Source organism: Natrix helvetica (genome assembly GCF_964273705.1).
Source record: "Natrix helvetica genome assembly, chromosome: 2".
Lineage (NCBI taxonomy): Eukaryota > Metazoa > Chordata > Lepidosauria > Squamata > Natricidae > Natrix > Natrix helvetica.
Genome location: NC_138552.1, coordinates 41,797,139 through 41,815,510, shown reverse-complemented (window position 1 = coordinate 41,815,510; position 18,372 = coordinate 41,797,139). Strand labels below are relative to the sequence as shown.

At 33.2% G+C, this 18,372-nt stretch overlaps 1 protein-coding gene across 7 annotated transcripts in view; it reads left to right on the top strand.

Moving 5' to 3' along the window:
- MEF2C (myocyte enhancer factor 2C) overlaps positions 1-18,372 on the top strand; it is a 173,197-nt gene that overhangs the window by 22,351 nt on the left and 132,474 nt on the right. The window contains exon 1 of one of the 7 annotated variants that reach the window (XM_081942903.1): positions 1-61. The exons of the other annotated variants lie outside the window; for them this stretch is intronic. The gene's annotated coding sequence lies outside the window, so the exon portion shown is untranslated. The remainder of the gene's footprint in view (positions 62-18,372) is intronic. 7 annotated transcript variants of the gene reach the window in all.

Sequence of the window (18,372 nt, the reverse complement as noted above, 5' to 3'; positions counted from 1 at the left end):
TCTCAAGAAGAGGAAAAAAAGATCTCTCAAGGACTCGCCTGATCGTCCAAACATTTGCGATGTAAGTACACGTGCAATTCCATTTAGAAGTCAGACTGTGTTGACACTGCTGGATGTCTTAACGATAGGCATTGTGACATGTATGGCAGTAAAGTCAGGTGTCCTGGGGATGATAGAGTCACCCAGCAGTAGTAGATGGCTTTCAGGAAATGTGGCACTCTTAAGTCACCTAGGTAAGTTGCTGAGAATGTCTTCCTCTCTTCCCTTCCATCAGCTTGAGTGTTTAAAGTTTCATGAAGTTAGTTAACGTCATTGGTGTATTTTGGTATTGTGGAGTGAGCTAGGGTTGTTTGTCTTTTAACATTTCACCAAATGGGTATGACCTTGGAGTGCTTGCCCCATGAATTATCAAACAGTGCAGTGAAGAAATAACCTGGCATAAGAGCAAATGCCCTTTTAAACTTCGATGTGTGTGCACTGCATCACTTTTCATGCTTTGGTTTTCATCACAGCATCTCTCCCAACACATGTTTGCCCTTATAAGATTTTTTTATGAAATGGAGGAAATTAGAACATTTGAATGGAAAAGGAAGCGATGTTCCACTTTTGCAGTCTTTCTAACTTTAGCTGCAAGTTGAGCGAGGTTGCATTGCACTTTGAAAGCCTGGTTCCCCCCCCCCCCCTTGTTAATTAAAACTTCAGGCTGAAGATGAGTATGAAAGAACAAGGGAAATCTGTACAGAATACTCTTTCATTGTAAAAATATAAAGTAGTTATAGCTTCTTCATAGGATATAGTGGGCTTCCTAACAGACCTGGCAATTAATAGGAGAAATTGCTTTTAATATTGTTTATTAAAATATTTTACAGTAATAGAACTTTGTGCTTTAATATTGACATTACTTGCAAATGTTGTGCAGTCTCATCTTTAAGTAGCACAGATTGGACTTTAAATAAGATACTTATGGCATGTACTTTATATCTGCTACTGTTGGATAAGTAAGCAGCACAAGGGCAATCTGCCAGTATTTCAGAGGTGGACTAAAGATTCTTGGCTTGAGAGGAAATGTCTTTTAGTGAATTATAAAAGCAATTGTCTTTAAATGGTATCAGTTCTATATAGTTTTAGTACAACATATAAATATGTTCTAAGAGCCAATTCTCCTAGCCGTATATTTGAAGTCTATTACTTTAAATTGCATTCAGTAGCGATTGCATAACATAGATACCTACAAGAAATATAATAATTCTAAGCTACAAGGCATAGCAGAGGCAGAGTACCTATGAAGTAATAATTCTGTTTTAAAGAGGTATAACCAGTCTCATTTGATTTCTTTTTTCAATTTAATATTTTAACATATAGTCAGCATTGTATCAGATAGTCTGATACATTTAAGATTAATGGATTTTCATTACATAGCTTTGATGAGCTGTAGCTCAGTATCAAACTAATAAAAGTGCTGTATTTTTTTATACTGTCAGAAGTGATAGGCAATAAAATTCACATATTTAGAAAGTATTAAGGCAATTCCTATTATTCTTAAATGGCTATTGCATTCATTTTAATGTGACAAAGATTATTTAGTGCTATTAGGAATACTGACTAAAATCATGAAGATTTGATAAGTTCTGTCAGTATTATTGCAGATATGTTTCACTTTGTTTTAGTTCTTATACAGAATAAATTGTTCTTCTATGTTCAAATATTAGTTTTGAAACATGCAAGCCATTTCATGAGTTAAGTTTCATGAACAGTGCCTTGCATGACAGTCATATAAATGAGTGAAGGTTTATGAAATGAAACTCATTATCAGAAACAAGTATCTTTGGGGTTGTTACGAACAGTGCTTTGAACAGTGTAGACTGCCAGCTGATTATACTCCCTTAGATTTTCTTTTAAAGTATGCTAAATTATTAAAGTCACATCTGTGTAACAGGTGATATATAACTGCATATAAATTAGAAATGGAATAATGGAATATTCTAGATTCAGAGCTGAGTAATACCCTATTAGGACGCACTAAAATGCTATATGACCTATTATTAGACTACATTATTTAAAGTTAAAGTATGTCTGAATTGTCCTTTATAGAATAATTTACATATGCAATAATGTAATCATAAAACACTGTATTGAAAGATATTTATTTAGAATGTAATTGTAAATAATGATGTACTACCAGGATTAATAATTAAAATATACTTTTTGGTCATCTAATACCAAGATTATAACAGATTTCATTAATAATATGCAATATACAAACAACTATGTACTTTAATTAAGGATACATACTTAAGAAGGGAATAAAACTTTTTTTGTCTCACATTATAAAATACATAATTATTGGGTGAGTAAATAGAAATAAACTTTAAACAGTTAGCATAACTGAACTGCAAACTTGCTTAACTCTTATATGTTCTCTTTATGCTACTGATTAAAAATAAAGCCACAGTTTAAATCACATAGATACTAAGATCTATAGAACTCTGAGAAATACATTTCTTAAGGCTAGATTTTAAATACTTTGTAAGCAATATTGCCTTCAAAGTAAGAAACTATGGTTCAGTCATTTTAAAGAGTTTAACCAATTAGATAATGCCATTTTTACTTCTTTCCCTGATTATCCCAGGATTTTTTATTTATTTATTTTAATGTTTACATAGCATCATGTTTCCATATTAAATACCAGAAAGAATGATTACATTAAAAATGTTAAGATTTAAACCTGTTGGACATAGACCAACTTTTCAATTATGCCACTTAGTCACTTTTTTAAAAAAAAAACACATAGATTGGGATGGTTTAAATTCTGATATTTTTATACACGGACCGTAAAAAAGTCCTATTAATGAAAACAAAAATAGTTCACTCATTATTTCTACTGCAAATGACATTTATCCCAAGTATTTGTCTGATATATATTCTGTACTTATTTCCATCTCATAAATGTTATGTATTTGATAAGATGGAGACATAAAGATCAAATTTAGCAAAGATACACATCCCTGTCCTATAGTGTTAAAAGCTATATTAAATTATGTGTTAAACACTGTTGCTATACTTCTTTATTTATAATATATATAAAGAAGGCCTAAGAACTACAGAGTAGATTAACAGTAAAAAAGTTGTAAGCAAAGTGAGCATATTTCCAAGCACATTTCTTTATTTTAAGGGTATAATGATTGGTTTATGGTTCCAAACTGGTTTACGTTAATCTTCTGAGAGGTGTCAGTCAGTATGGTAGTTGTGGACAGGTGTGATTAAATCCTAGTATCTTCATCTGTACCGTAATCTCAACTGTTGCATTGACTGCAGTGCAGCAAAGCAGGGTTGTTTGTTAGGATCTGTCATCTTTAGGAAATCAGAGCAGATTATATAGACAATTCACAAAACCAACAGTGACAACAAAGTCTTATGTGCCTTACAAAAGGAGGATTAGGCAGTTCAGATGTCAACTTGATTGGACAGAGATAAAAGCTGATTGCTTCTGCGTGGCAAGGCACACTTCATTTTCAATTGGTTATTTATTAGATAAGGAGTATCATACTTCGCTTAATCATTGTTAGGATACTATTGGAATTATAGGAAGCTCAGGTTTTCAGTCAGAATATGAGTTTTGGAAAAGATGTCATTCAGGCTGCAACATATACAGTATAGTTACAATGTTTTAAAACACTGTGCAATGATAAAACCTTGGAACGTTCTGTCTTATGATACCACAGTACCTGATGAATGGCACATGTCCCAATACTGTAAGATTGTTCCAAAAGTATGGTCTATTTTTTTTTACATATATACAACAGAAAACAAGGCAGAAGCATAACACATCCAAACATTTTCAGAATATTTTACTGAAGTCATTGGCATTGCTGCTGAACACATTATTTCAGAATTACAATTATTCAATTAAATTATTAATTTATCAGAATATGTATTGCCTTCAATCTGTTTCATTCCCAGGAACTTTTGACAAACTGTTTCGGAGAGAGTATCCAGTTGTGTTTGTATACTGTATTTGGAAAGTTAATTGGCATTTTTTATTACAACATTTGAAAGCTTTGAGTTGCTTTTTGCTGATTAATTGTCCGATATTTCTCACTTTTTAAAAAACAAAATACTGTTTTTAAAATACACCGTGGTTTTGCCTACTGTAACATCAGCGAGTCAGATATAAACATATATATTGTTTCTGATTGCCTGTGATATAGATTTCTAAAACTAATACTGTACTTGTAACATTTTCTATTAATTTTAAGTATTTTAAATTACAAAAAAAAATTCAAAATTAATTATACTTGTTTAATTACAAATGTTTCATATTTGCGATATTTTATGTTCATTTACTCCCCCCTCCCCCGCAATCTAATTTCATATTTGTAAGATTCACATCTTAGATTATGGTCTATATAAGGTGATTCTATTTATGCACTGTGGTCCTAAACACATTGCCTGAAAATAAGTCCCATTGAAGTCAGCAGGGTATAATCTAAATACATATAGAGTTGAGATGCCGGTCAGTCTACAGAGAAGAACGTTAGTACTAGATTCCTGTGTATGTTTATTTGAAAGTAACCCCCCCCCCAAATCTAGTAGAATTCATTTTGAAATGATAGGTTAGATTAGATGTCAGTCAACATAAATCAAAGCATTATGATATAACTAGATTGATGCATAAGTGTGAGAAATAACACTTCTTAGTTTGAGCGTGTTACAAATACACAAGCCTGTAACATTCCATTTCATATACTGCAAGCATGTCACAGCAATGTAAAAGCAAAGTCTTGTGAAAGTAAAAATGTATTACCATTGATATGCTATATATTAACTTTATCTAATATTATTACATAGTTCAAGTAATGTACGGTTGCTGCTAAAGATTAAATATAATTAAAGATGTTTGCTATAAATAATCAAGAATGAAACATGAAAGCTTACGATAACTTTCTTGAAACTGGCTTAATTTTTCAATACTTGTAAAAATATACAGTTTAAAAAATAATATTGATATGCAATATTTTAATTATATAGAAGAGATTATCTTTTCAATTCGTAAACCTTTCTGGTAGCCATTATTTTCAATACAAATGAGCCACTGAACAACAATATTTTAGTTTTCAATTTTTGTATCCTTCAATGGTTCGCCGAGCAAAATTATAACTTCCTAAATTAGTTATGTAGCAATGGAATAAACACTTATCAATGTTAACCTTTGGAGAACTTTATAGGTATCAGTCAATAGCCTAAATGTACATTTAACCTAAATGTAGCATATTAATGATATAATAAATGCACCGTTCCTTTTCAGTATGCTGAGAACTAGCATGGTTTTTTTTTTCTTCCATTCAATTGTGTTTAATTCGTGAGAGTGCCTGAACAGGTCCCTGAAGTTTTTTTTGGCAAGGTTTTCTAAACTGATTCGCTATTGCCTCCTACCTAGGGCTAAGGGAAAGCGACTGGCTCAAGGTCACTGACTTTGCACCTAAGGCAGGACTAGAACTCATGGTCTCCCAGTTTCTAATCTGATGCCTTAACCACTGCATCAAAGTGGTTTATAGCCTGAATTGCAAATTTGGATGATGATAAAACTATTTTTTCATCTATCTAGAACTTGTAAAACTATTCAACTAAAAGTTGGATAAATATTAAACATTTCTTTTAGAATTCATAGCCTCGGGTTTGTTCATAATACTCTAAAACCACAACATACAATGCTTTGTTTACAGTTCTTAATGACCTGTACTGAAATTTATTTTTGGAACAAAAGTATCAAGTGGTCTTTAATCTAAAACTCTGCCATATAATTAACTGCTAAGTTTACATTTAGTAAAATACAATTCTAAAATATGCCTTTTTTAAAATTCCATTTGGAATGAAAACGTAAGTTGCTTATAACCATCACTATTAAATTAAACTTTAGCATAGGAATCTAAAAAATTAAGATATTGCTGAGAAAACGTAGTTACCACTTATTGTTTGAATGCCACAGAAAGTTTCGGTATAATTTTGTATAAAGTGATGTTTGCATTTTCATTAAAGTCCATGAGATTTAAAGAGAGTTATTGTACAAAACTCTGACAATATATTCAATCAAACTGCAATTGGATTAAAATTTCTAAAAATATGCAGAATATACAGAATAGATATTTAAAACTAGATTAAAAACTAGACTAGCAAATTACACAAAGATGGCATATATAATAATAAAAGTATAAGCAAGATATTATCTTGTTTCTTGCTACCAGAAATGTTATGGTTTTTCTAGTAAGGGTTGGAAGAAGAGCACAGATGAGTAGATTTCAGAGAAAATCTTTCAGTCATTTATCGTACTAGCAGAATATAGCTGACATTGATGGGCTGTGTCCATGAGTTTCCTAGTATGGCTTTGTTGCAGTTCCTTAATAGTTAGTTAAGTATATTCACGATGGAAATATTTCAGAATATATTACAGTTCTTCCTCTTCCAGTCCTGAAAGCAAAGAAGAAATGTGTTGAACATGTTCCTATGACCTGACATACTTTTCTTTTTCCTGGAAAATGGAAGGCAACTCTTAAAGCTATGAACTTTTCATTAAATAAAGACATGGATTTAGATATTTGCATTAAACATATGTGCATAGAAATCATTTAAAGGTTTTTATTTTTTACAAGGGAGACAATTGTGCATTGTGGATAATATATGCAATGCCTTTATATCATAGAGTTCTATAGCTGAAATTAAAACACATAGAACATTAAAAAGCCATATATATATAACATTGCATTTCATTGGTTTGTCAAGGGTCAACCTAGTATATAATGCATGTTTAGTAAATTTGTAGGTGTAATGAAATGCTTATTATTAGAATTAAGAGTTTTCATTGTTTACATATGTTGCCATTTTCCTATACCCATAAATCGGACGAGATTTTCATATCTTTGAGACCCATTTAATGAATAAAAACATCTCTCAATGTGTCACACAATTTTACAGTACCGTACATGTTTTTTCATGTCACTTCCAAGCCTAGAATAATATAGACACTGTGTTGTTGTTGGGACATTTTGGCTATTTGCTCTATTATAGTTACTCCTATCTTTCTAAAATCGTTGACAAAGATAGTACAGATTCAATGTTATCGTAGTCTACATAGTGCATAAAGTTATATATTCTTAGATCATACTCTGCCATAATATAGGTTTAGACTTAATATGTTTTGTAACCCAGTTGTACATTATAAATCATGGTTTAGGATTTATAAATTCTGCCAATATTTGCTCTGCCATAATGGACAATGTGAATCCAGACATATGGTCAAGAATGAGTCATTGGCAGCTACCTGAGGGTTCCACGAAATGATCTGTGAAATCCAATGAGTGGAAGGATGAACCTAGAAATTGAATACAAGGTCGCATTGAAACACAGTAGAGATAGGAAGTTTTTGTTGTCCCGCTAAAGTACTATCCCAAACAGGAAGCATTTAATGCTTCCTGTTTTGGATGGCCAATGTTTTGCCTGGTGAGTGAAGATACTTTATTATAAGCTTCAAAGGGAACATCTACATACCAAGTATTGCCTGCAGTTCCAAGGATACAGTTAGAGTCTAAATTGGGGGGAAAAATTGCTGAACAATTTCTTAATTGCCTATTGCAGCAAGGCAATATAGTATTTTCTTAGTAGTCACACAGCATTCTGGACATGTCAGTCTTCTGCCTTCTGGTATTCTTCTGAATTTGATCTATAAGCATTGCCAGAATTATATTGGTTAAAGGAAGAATACAGTGGTGCTTAGGTATATGATCTTAAAAAATATTTGTTATGTAGATATTCTACAAGAATTGACAGTGAACTTGATGGAGTGGAAATGGTTTTTTTCCCAATGCTTTCAACACTTCCTGTTTTTAATTTTTAAAAATGAATCAAAATGCCGGCAGAAGAAGAAATTAAGAGCAGAAAGAAAATCAGAGAGGGAAGGTTAATCCCCATGTTTATAGTTTTTCTGTTTGAAATGTCCTTCAAGTTCCCCCCCCCCCTATATTAGGTTATATACATATATACTTATACATCCACACACCAACATTAAAGATGAACCCAACAGGTTATGAGTATATTCAGATCTCTTGTCATTTGAAATGGAAAAATGAAACAGAAAAGAAAAACATGCATCATCCTTCTTTGTTCTTTGACTGTAAACTTTTATTTTTACAAGGTATCTGGTTTCCTTCTTATTAAGGACTCTATTTTTAAAAAAAATAACTTTTTTTTTAAAAAAAGATCTGTTTTACATCTTTATCTAAGAACAGGAAGGCAGTTGGTAATGGGTTCAGATCTAACTATGAAAGCATTCAAAAATAGAAAGTTTCAGCAGATCCAAAAGTTGACCAGAAGAAAAATTGTGGGTGAAATGATTGCACTGCATTTTTGTTAATTTAAGAGAATTTAATGAATTTGATCTGTCTCTTTTGAGCCCTTACATTTGTAATGTTAAATGTATATATTAGCCTAGTTTATCTATCTGGAGTATATTTTTAATCTGGCTTTTAATACGTTTATATCAGAGATGCAAACTCAACCAAGTGTTATTTGTAGTTGAATCCATAAACAAAGCGGGATACAACTGTTGCCTGGATTAAACTGCAGTGCTAGTTTTAAAATCGTCAATACCTGTTAAAAGGTACAGAGGTGGGTGTGTGGGTTGGAATACTTATCACAAAGAACTGAGAGGGCTAATTGCTTACCCTTAAAATGTAGAGAAACAGTTTTCACAGATAAGACAATCTGTAGGTAATGGCACCTTTTAACAGATAAACAATATATGAATGCTTTCTTCATTGGAATGTTAGTAATTGCAAAGCAGATTAAGTCAATGATTAAAAGCATGGATTTTGTTCTACAGTGCATACAGTGAAGTTGTGATATGCAGTTGTGATACAGTTGTGATGTACGGTTATATATCACAACTGGTGACATGCAACTATTTTCTGAGGAAAAAAAGGCCTTGCTAATCTAAACTGTTTCATTGAATCTGACCTTTAGGTTTTTGGTTTTGGTTTTATTTTTTGCAAAATTCTGATGTTTTAGGTAATATGTACACTCATTATGGATTTCTTTACTGTAAACTAAATTCTACTGGTAGGCAGTAGAAAGTAGAAAATCAGAAAGATTGGCTTTCTGAAGGCAATCAGAAAATTTAGAACAAAATAACTATTACTGTTATAAAATGCTATTATAAAACTAGTCACTATAAAATAAGTCAGCTACTTGGTAGGATTGCAATACAATAATTTATTAAACTTGTATGCTGCCCAAATCTCAACAACTATGGACAATTCACAATGATCATAGATGGCATGGGTGATCAAGAAAAGGATCTAGCTGTCCCTTGTTAAATGCCAGCTGAACATGTCTGGAATTCAATTATGGCTATTGTGAAAGTTTTGTTTATTGTAGCCAAGAACTTTGAAACTGAAGTAATCCTTATTTAATTGCTATTCTCTTTGATTTATTCTATATTCTACATACTGTCTCTTACATATCTGTGTGTATGCATCTCTGTGTTTTCTTACATATTCTATTTATTGTGTGATGCTTGTTCTATTTATATTCTCTGCTTTTGTCAAACCAGCTTTCAGATGGCCCATGGCAAATACTTTGTCACCATAACGTTGCCCTTTTATACAAATTATATATTCATATTTTTTTTTAAAAAGGCCAGGAGACAGAGGGAGAAAAGTTAGTATGATTAATCAGTTTCTGTCAACTTTAGTGTTTAAATTCTAGAATAAGTATTCTTGCCACTGACAAAACATGAAACTAGTAAACTTTGCAAAAATGAATTATGTGTGAGTATATATCATAATAATATGAACATTAATGAAGTATTGTAATCTGATATTGTATTTAGTAATTAATGAATCTGAAAGAGTATTTCATTAATCTACGAAAAAGCAAATATTTCTTTTTAAGGGCATTTTATAACTTAGTGATACCAGACTGTAAATACTATTATTAAAAGCAAAAGTATAGTAATCGATAACCATTTAATCCAGTGCTTTACTGAGAGGCACTAATCATTAGGTGGAAACTGGACACTTTAACATGCAATAAAATATGCAACTAGGAAAGCTTCAGTAAATATAGACCTAAACTGAACCCATATTTTTCCTTAAATCTGATTAAGCCTTACACATGATGATTTGTAATATGTAAACAAGGATTACGTTCTTATTTGTGTATTTTTATTAAGATTGGAATTTGCAGTTTAAAAAACCAAGAACAGTGTTGCAATCTTTTAATTTGTAATGGATACCAGATTAAACATCTTTAATCTATACCTTTCATTATTCTGAATGGCAATCTACATGCTTCACGGTTTGTAGCTTTCAGACTTTCAATTTTGGACTTAAAGCCACTTTAAAATGGCTTACTTTTAAGAAATGCATTCTTAAGCCACTTTAAAATGGCTCACTTTAAGAAACGCTTTTATTACTGACAAATAAGATACTGTATATAATAATCATTTATTGCATTATATTTATATCCCACTTTTCTCATATCTTTATATGTTTCATTTGGCTTTTTGTTTACAGTCTTCTTTCAGTTGTCTCTGTCTTTATAATCCTTTTTTTAAAAAATATTATTAATTAGCTAGAGAGAGCGATCACACCTTTATTTTTTACAGATGCAGCCAATATACATAATGCTCTAACCTTCTTTCATCTCATAATAACAAGGAGGTCCTGAAAGGGGGATTGGGTTGTCATTCAGGCAGTTTTCATGACTAAGGCACAACTGATTTTATTTCTCAACCAGGGACTACATCAACCAGGCTCCCTAAATGAGATTGATTGGTGTTTTTTTTTAAGCACTGAACCTTTTTTTAATGTTTATCAGAAACTGTAGTAAGTTAGCATCCCATATGGTACAGTTTGCACATGGAATAACAGATGCCAGTATCCTCCTTTGGCATGTCCCAGGACTTACATGTAGTGTGTTTTATGGCTGATGAATGTTGTCTTGATTCTTAACTCATAGTGTAAGATTAATTATTGCTGGGATTTAAACATTTCAAAAAAAGATTATAGGAAATAGTTAAGGAAAAACAGACGCTTGTTTTTCCCTCACGGGCTGTGTCATGATGAAAAAGATGAGATGTAAGTTATGAGATAGAGACTTCAGCACATAACATTGAATCATAGAATAATTTAGTTTATGACCAAGTTAATATCGCCTGAGATCAAATGCATTGTTTATTGGTGATTTATTTTTTTTAAAAAAACAACCTTATTTTTTATTAGGGGCATGCTACAATGGGTATAGTTCTTTCTACTTTTCTACACTGGCCTTTTGACACACTCAAATATATTCACACACACTGTACACTTCCTGCAAATTCATGAGCATCTGAAGTGGTGATATTTATATTTTAGTGTTGCGTTTACTATGAATGTTCAAAAAGGTGGTATCAGCATATTTAGCTTGTATTCACAAATACATTGGATCCATTGTATTGTAATACATATGAAAGGGATCTGTATAGTAATTTAGGAAGTTGCATCCTTTCAGTTAACAGCCAAAAAGTTGGTGGTGACATGGAGGTCTTTTTAATCTTTTTTGATTCCCGCTATAGTCAAAAGCAACAGTGCAAAATTACTGAGCCAGCTTCAGGGCAGCTGTGCCCATTACTAAATATACCTTTCAACGTCAGCTTTGTCCATATTCAAAAAATGCTATTATCTCACACTTGGAATTATTGCGCTTGCGCACAATAAGATTTCTAAGGGAATAGGTAGGTAGGATCACGCTAACTGTAATTGTTATCGTAATTGTTGCCATTATTTTTACCACATGATATCAATGTGAAAAAATGTGAAATGGGCTATAGTGGAATCCTGCAGCTAATGGCAAAGGATGCTAAGCTTCGTTTGCCATGATAAGATTGAAGAAGCATATTTGTGGAATAAGAAAATTTAGAAAAAAACAGAAGTTCTGCTAAATATTCAATGACAAAATAAGACTTTTATTATTTTTCCAAGATAGCAGGGAGGACATTCCTCATTGATGTGAGATTAAAATAATGAACATTACTTTAATTTTTTGTTCTTGTTTCACTAAACCATTATAGTACTCCACTTTGGAAAATAAAAGCTCATTTATTTCCTACCTCATGGCTAGTGGTGACTGCCAGGCCCAAAACAGAAGACTTGAGGGGCCACATAGAGCCTCAGAGTTTCAGGTTGATTATTATTACTGTATGCATGGAACAAACTGCACCTGCAGAGAAAGTAAATTAATAGTAGGAAGTTACTGCCATTTGAAGCTAAGGAATGAAGCCCTGTAATAATTCTAATAGAATTCTTTGGGGGGGGGCAGGGTGGTACCTGTCAGCTAGACAAGCAACAAACACATAGCAAAGCACATATTAGATATGTTGATGACACTTTCGTGATTTGGCCACATGGAAAAGAAAAACTGGACAACTTCCTCACACATCTCAACAACCTACATCCCAAAATACAATTCACCATGGAAATAGAAGCAAACAACCAACTTCCCTTTCTGGATGTCCTAATCTACAAAAAACCCAATGGCTCCCTAGGACACACCATCTACCAGAAAAAAACACACACCAACCGCTACTTAAATGCACAATCCCATCACCACCCTGCACAGATCAACTCTGTAGCCAAGACCCTCATCTCCAGAACCAAACGCCTAGCCGACAAAGACCACCTGAAAACTGAATTACACAAACTCACAAATGTATTAATCTCCAATGGATTCCAAAGAAAAACAATCACCAACCTAATCCAAAAGGAGACTCCCCCCAAAAACCAAGATACAGAACAGGAAAATGGCATTGCCCTCCTCCCTTACATCAAAGGCACCACAGATAAAATCAGCAAAATTCTCCACAAGCACAATATCAGGACAGCCTTCACCACTGACCAAAAAATAGCCAACATCTTAAGAAACCCCAAAGACAAAATCCAGCTAGAAAACCAAGGAGTCTACGAAATACCATGCAAAATCTGCCCAGCAATATACATAGGACAAACAAACAGGAGAATAAATGCACGCATCACAGAACACAAAAATGCAGTAAGAAAAAAAGAAAAAACTTCTTCCCTTTTCCAGCACCTTAAAGCTACAGGACACGAAATCAACTTTGAAGGAGCCAGGTTAATCTCCAAAACAAAACACCTCCACAAGAGAATAATCATGGAAGCCATCGAAATAGAGAAACACCCCCACAGCATGAACAAACGTGATGATACCTCCCGCCTACCAAACATCTGGAAACCAGCCCTAGCCAACAAACGAACACCACCCACCACCCAAGCCATTAAAATACAAAACAACAATGCACACACAACCTGCACCAATCAGCACCAATCTACCAATCATGATGCAACCACACAACCAATCATTCCACTTACTGAAACAAAGCCAGCACCCCATCCCCTCCCACCAAGACTTACAGAAAGACGGCAGCTCCGATCACATTTTAAGCCCACAGCTTGAAGATGGCAGGTGCGATCCTGCCGAAACGTTGCAAAGACAATCTCAACCTTACACGGGAAAAGACCCGAATACAACAAAACCAGCATACCTACACCCGTGAAAATCTACGAAAATATTTAAGCCTTAAACCCCTTTTTCTTTTCATTTACTCGGTGATACATTTTAATATGATCAGTGAAGAACAATTGTCACTAGATAACTATATCCTCTTGTTCCATTTCTGGGACAATTAATATTTATGTGTCGTTTGAATGGATGAATTTGTATATGATTTTCAGAATTGAAAATCAAACTTCATTAGAATATTGAGCACACTTTCATTCTTGCAGGATGCTTATCTAAAACCTTTTTCACTTTGAATCACTTGTAAATGAGGAAAGATTGACTACCTTTAATTTTTAAAAAATAAAATAAAAACACAATTGTTTCGATGCTCAGTAGAATTAGACAGAACTTTTTATATAGTGCTTCAGTATTTACACATATGTCTGTGACCAAATGTATACTCTATTCTCCCTATGATTTCACAACTTGTGAACTTTTAAAATGTCTTTATATAAATAGATCTTCACTGTTCTACTTGTTTCTTTTCTTGTAAGCACTAGTTGTCTCATTCTTACTGCATACATACATACATACATACATACATACATACATACATACATACATACATATGTTTTCACGTAAGTATGTCACAGGGCTTTTAGTGGGACTCACACTTAAATAAGCAGTAAGTTTACAGTAGTTAATTCGTAAATGGTAAAGTTTGCCTGAAGTTTTCTTTAAATTCTCATTTGCGGTGCTAAAGAGTGCTTAAATTCAGTGTTGTGGAGAAGAATCACTACTTTTTACCAGTATTCGTTCACATGGGGCTGAAAGTGCATCTGGGGTGGTTGCCTGTGGCAGGCATTTCAAGTAGACTTAACTTAGCAAATCTCTATCCTGTTGCTGTTGGCTTTTTGTTATCTTTCTGTCACTCTCTCCTGTTCTGAAGCAGGATCATAAGGATATGCAGTGTCAGTGAGATAAAACAGGACTTCTTGCTGGCCGCATAACCCAAAATGCCTATAACTTTATCTCTTGGAGTTGCTAGGTAATAGAATGTAATGAGATGCAGGCATTTGGAATACCAAATGCAGGATGCAACTTTGTGGGATGGACGTGGTTTTTTTTAAAGTAATGTACAAATGAAGATGTTAAGAATTAAAGTGGATGTGGAAAATACAGATCACAGCAACAGACAAAGAAGAGTACTCTTTTGTACTTGGGAAGAAATCCAGGTGGTTTCCAGAGAAAGATTTGGCCAATATACACTACTATAATTTTTTTCAGATGGATACTTCATCATATCCCTAAAGCAGCATATAAGAGTTTAGGATTGAATGGTAGGATTCAGAAATGATCGTATTAAAGAAGGAACTTTTTCTGCTTTAGCTCCCCCCTTCCCCCTCTGTATTTGGGGCAAGCAAATAGAAATTAGCAGTGGAGAGAATTTGTTCAGTTTATCATTTATTTGCCTTTATAAACCTTTATATATTTTTTGCTTCATTTTGATTTACTGTGATTGAATAGTGTACTGTGCTAGTTAATTTTTTCATTTTATTCCTTTCTCCACACAAGTTTATTGTTCTCAGTAAAAAAAAAAACTTTGTTCATGTATCAAATAAGCCGATGCTTCCTGATTAATTTTACCTACTTGTGTAAAGAAAGACAGTTGTGGATAAGAAAATTGATTTGTCTTTATGTGTAACTGGGGCCACCTTCTTCATTTTAGGGAATATTCATAGTTTCTTTTTTTCTGTTTATAATAACAGGAGCATTTTAGGGTCCTAACTGTAATTTTGCTGTTGTGATTTAAATCAGAAATCATGGACACTTTTGGACCTTAGAGCATTGTGTTATAGTAGATGTGTGTGTGTGTGTGTGTGTGTGTGTGTTTATATCACATCATAGAATCTGATTCTTGAAAAATGAATAATTTCTTTGAATGATTTATATTGGAAGGCTGAAAACTGGTAATTAATCATTTGGCCTAACCAACATCTTGAAAAAAACAGAACAAATAAAAATAAATCCAGATATTTTACAGTTGGGCTAATACTTTCATTTTGTTACTATATGTGGAATGCCTTATATAGAAAAAGAAGAATAGTTAGTATTGAAACGCTGATTGTGGGCACCTTATTGTGGCCACTTTTATCTACTTAATGAAGTTTTCGGTGATAACCTCTGATAATCATTTCTATCATTTTCTTTGTCTGTAGATAATTTCATCCAATATGCAAAAGGAATGACATAGAATAAATTATTATTATTCAGCCTGAGACATTTCAGTTATAATCCTGAATTCACAAAGTTACTATCTGAAAAAAACACCCCCATCCTTTCAAATGAAATAAATTTTTAAAAGGGAATTCTAGTCTTCCTTCCTTACAAAAACCCATGTGCTGAGTGAATTATTCCCATCTGTCCTTCTTCTACTCCCATTCAGTAACCTTGTTGCAAGGTTATGATTAGTGAGAAATGGATCTTAATCACCAGTTGTAACGTTCTCCTTTCGCTGCAGCTGTTGCAGGCAAGCTACCACACTGCAAAACTTTGACTTTGGTTTCATTTGTAATCCAAGGGGGAAAATATTTTCAAGCATTTTGAACATAAAACTGTTGAATTACTTTTATTTAGTAGGACTGCAAAGTTTCAGATTCAGTCTCCAAAAGGTGCTTTGTTATTTACAGAACTAGAAATATAAAGCAGTCTGTTCTTTAGTGATAACTCATGACCTTCATTTTTAGTGTTGATCTTTCAGGGAAATGTGGCAGAAGGGCTAAAAACTAATTTTCTAGTAGATATTTCTTTTCCTTAAAAAATAGGGAAATTTAAGGTATTGTTTATATAATGTGCTGCTGAATTTAATTAAAACGTTAACCTGCTCTATTTTTAATTCTTTTATGATAGCTGTGCCAAACTGTCCATGTGTATTTCTTTGTTATCACCTGTTTCATCTTCAGCAGATGCACACAATCTGCTCTCTTGTCACTAAATAGGGTGAAGTTTTTGAAGAAGATGTTAGATCATTCAGCTGTTCTGCATAAAAAATCTTTTCTTCAAATTGCGTAGCATAAAATTGAGGGGGAGAATACACTTCTGATTATACGCTTCAAAATATCATAATGTAAACATTTGAATCAGGAACCTTTGAAATGATTAGATTAGTGGTCAGATTAAAATTTTGTGTAGATACTTTTTTGTATCAATTTTCTTAATCACTGAATCAACTCTCAATTTTCTACTACACATACAAGGATTAAATACTGATATTTTAATGGCACTTCCTATTGCTAGATTAAGATGTTAAATAAGAAGGGAAAAGGTTCTGAAGGAAAGAGCATCTATGTATATAATTTTTTTACAGGATATATGCTGTAAAAAATAAGTTGTACAGAATGCCTTTTTGTAAATAATAGATGCCCCCTAGCCAGCTTCTCATTTAACGCTAAATATTTATGGGAGATGATGCCCACGGAGTGGGAGCTGGTGTGATGGACCACTATGAAGCAGCAATTTTTTAGGAAGAAGGGAACACAGGTAGGGAGAGAGACAAGAGGCAGCCCAGCTCAGAATTGCATAAGAGAAAAAGGTAGAGAGTAAGGATAGCCACTCCCTAAACTCTCTGAGGAGATATGTATAAGACTAAGGATACCAACAGCTTATTCTGACAAGATTCTGTCTATTATGTGCTGTGTAAGCAAAACATTCTGGTTGAATTGTTATACGTCATTCGTCATTCTTCAGCTGAGCCTGACAATATTACTGATGGAATCCGTGATTATCTTATTTAATCCATTTTATACCATTCTGTATCTCCAGGAGATCTTCAGGTAGGGTATGGTAAAATTCAATGTTGTCTAAAGCCACTAAAATATAAAACAGAATGAAATAGACTTTACAACAATTTAAACATTCCATATTTTTTAAAAAGAAATGCTTATGAAAAAACCTGTCAATTTGTAAAAAGTACATCTAATGACGGTTGAAAATGGATGGCTTCCCTGGAATTATCTGGCATTTTCACAGCTTCATGGTTCCTGTACCTCTGATTAAAAGATTATTGCAAAATGCTAGCAGGAAACATATAGTACTTACAATACTATAGAAACATCATTGAATAGACCTTGTATTAATGGAAACATATCTTGGGCTGTTATTTAGCCATTATGGTGGTATTACAGAAAGGAATACAATATGAAATATGGCTCTGCCATGCCTCCTGATTTCTTAATGTCCTTTGTATTACAGTCATATGCATTAAGATAAGTGTTGTCCCTTTGTCAGATGGCTCTGATGAACCAAAATAGTTCCAGAATACTAAAGAAAGTGCTGTAGTCCATGATACTTCTGCAAGAGATTGAGATGGAGGCAGTCTCATTAATAACGGACTGAGACAAATGTGTTTAAAATATATTAGGGGGCTTGCACTTTCATAGAATATTTTTGAGTTGCTGTTTTATTGCCATATCGCCAGGGATAATGGGAGGGTAGATAACATCTATAGTCTATTCCTCCTTCAGTGACAATATGGAATTAAAACTTCATATAGAATTTCATTGGCAAATAGACTGCATACCACTAACAGTTAAATAGAGTTCTTATTGAAAATCCACAAAATATCTCTTAACCAAGCTTTTTTTTTTTGGCCAAGGTTTTGGGGACCCTTTTTAAAAGGTAGTACAGATTGAATAAGTAAATGCCTCCTTTTTTTAGCTTATCTAGAGAAAACACATCTTGTTTTTGTAATGCATGCCTTTATGACTGCCAAACTAGATAACAGAAATGTGCTGCCTCTGGGGCCACCTTGGGTAATTCTTAAAAGCC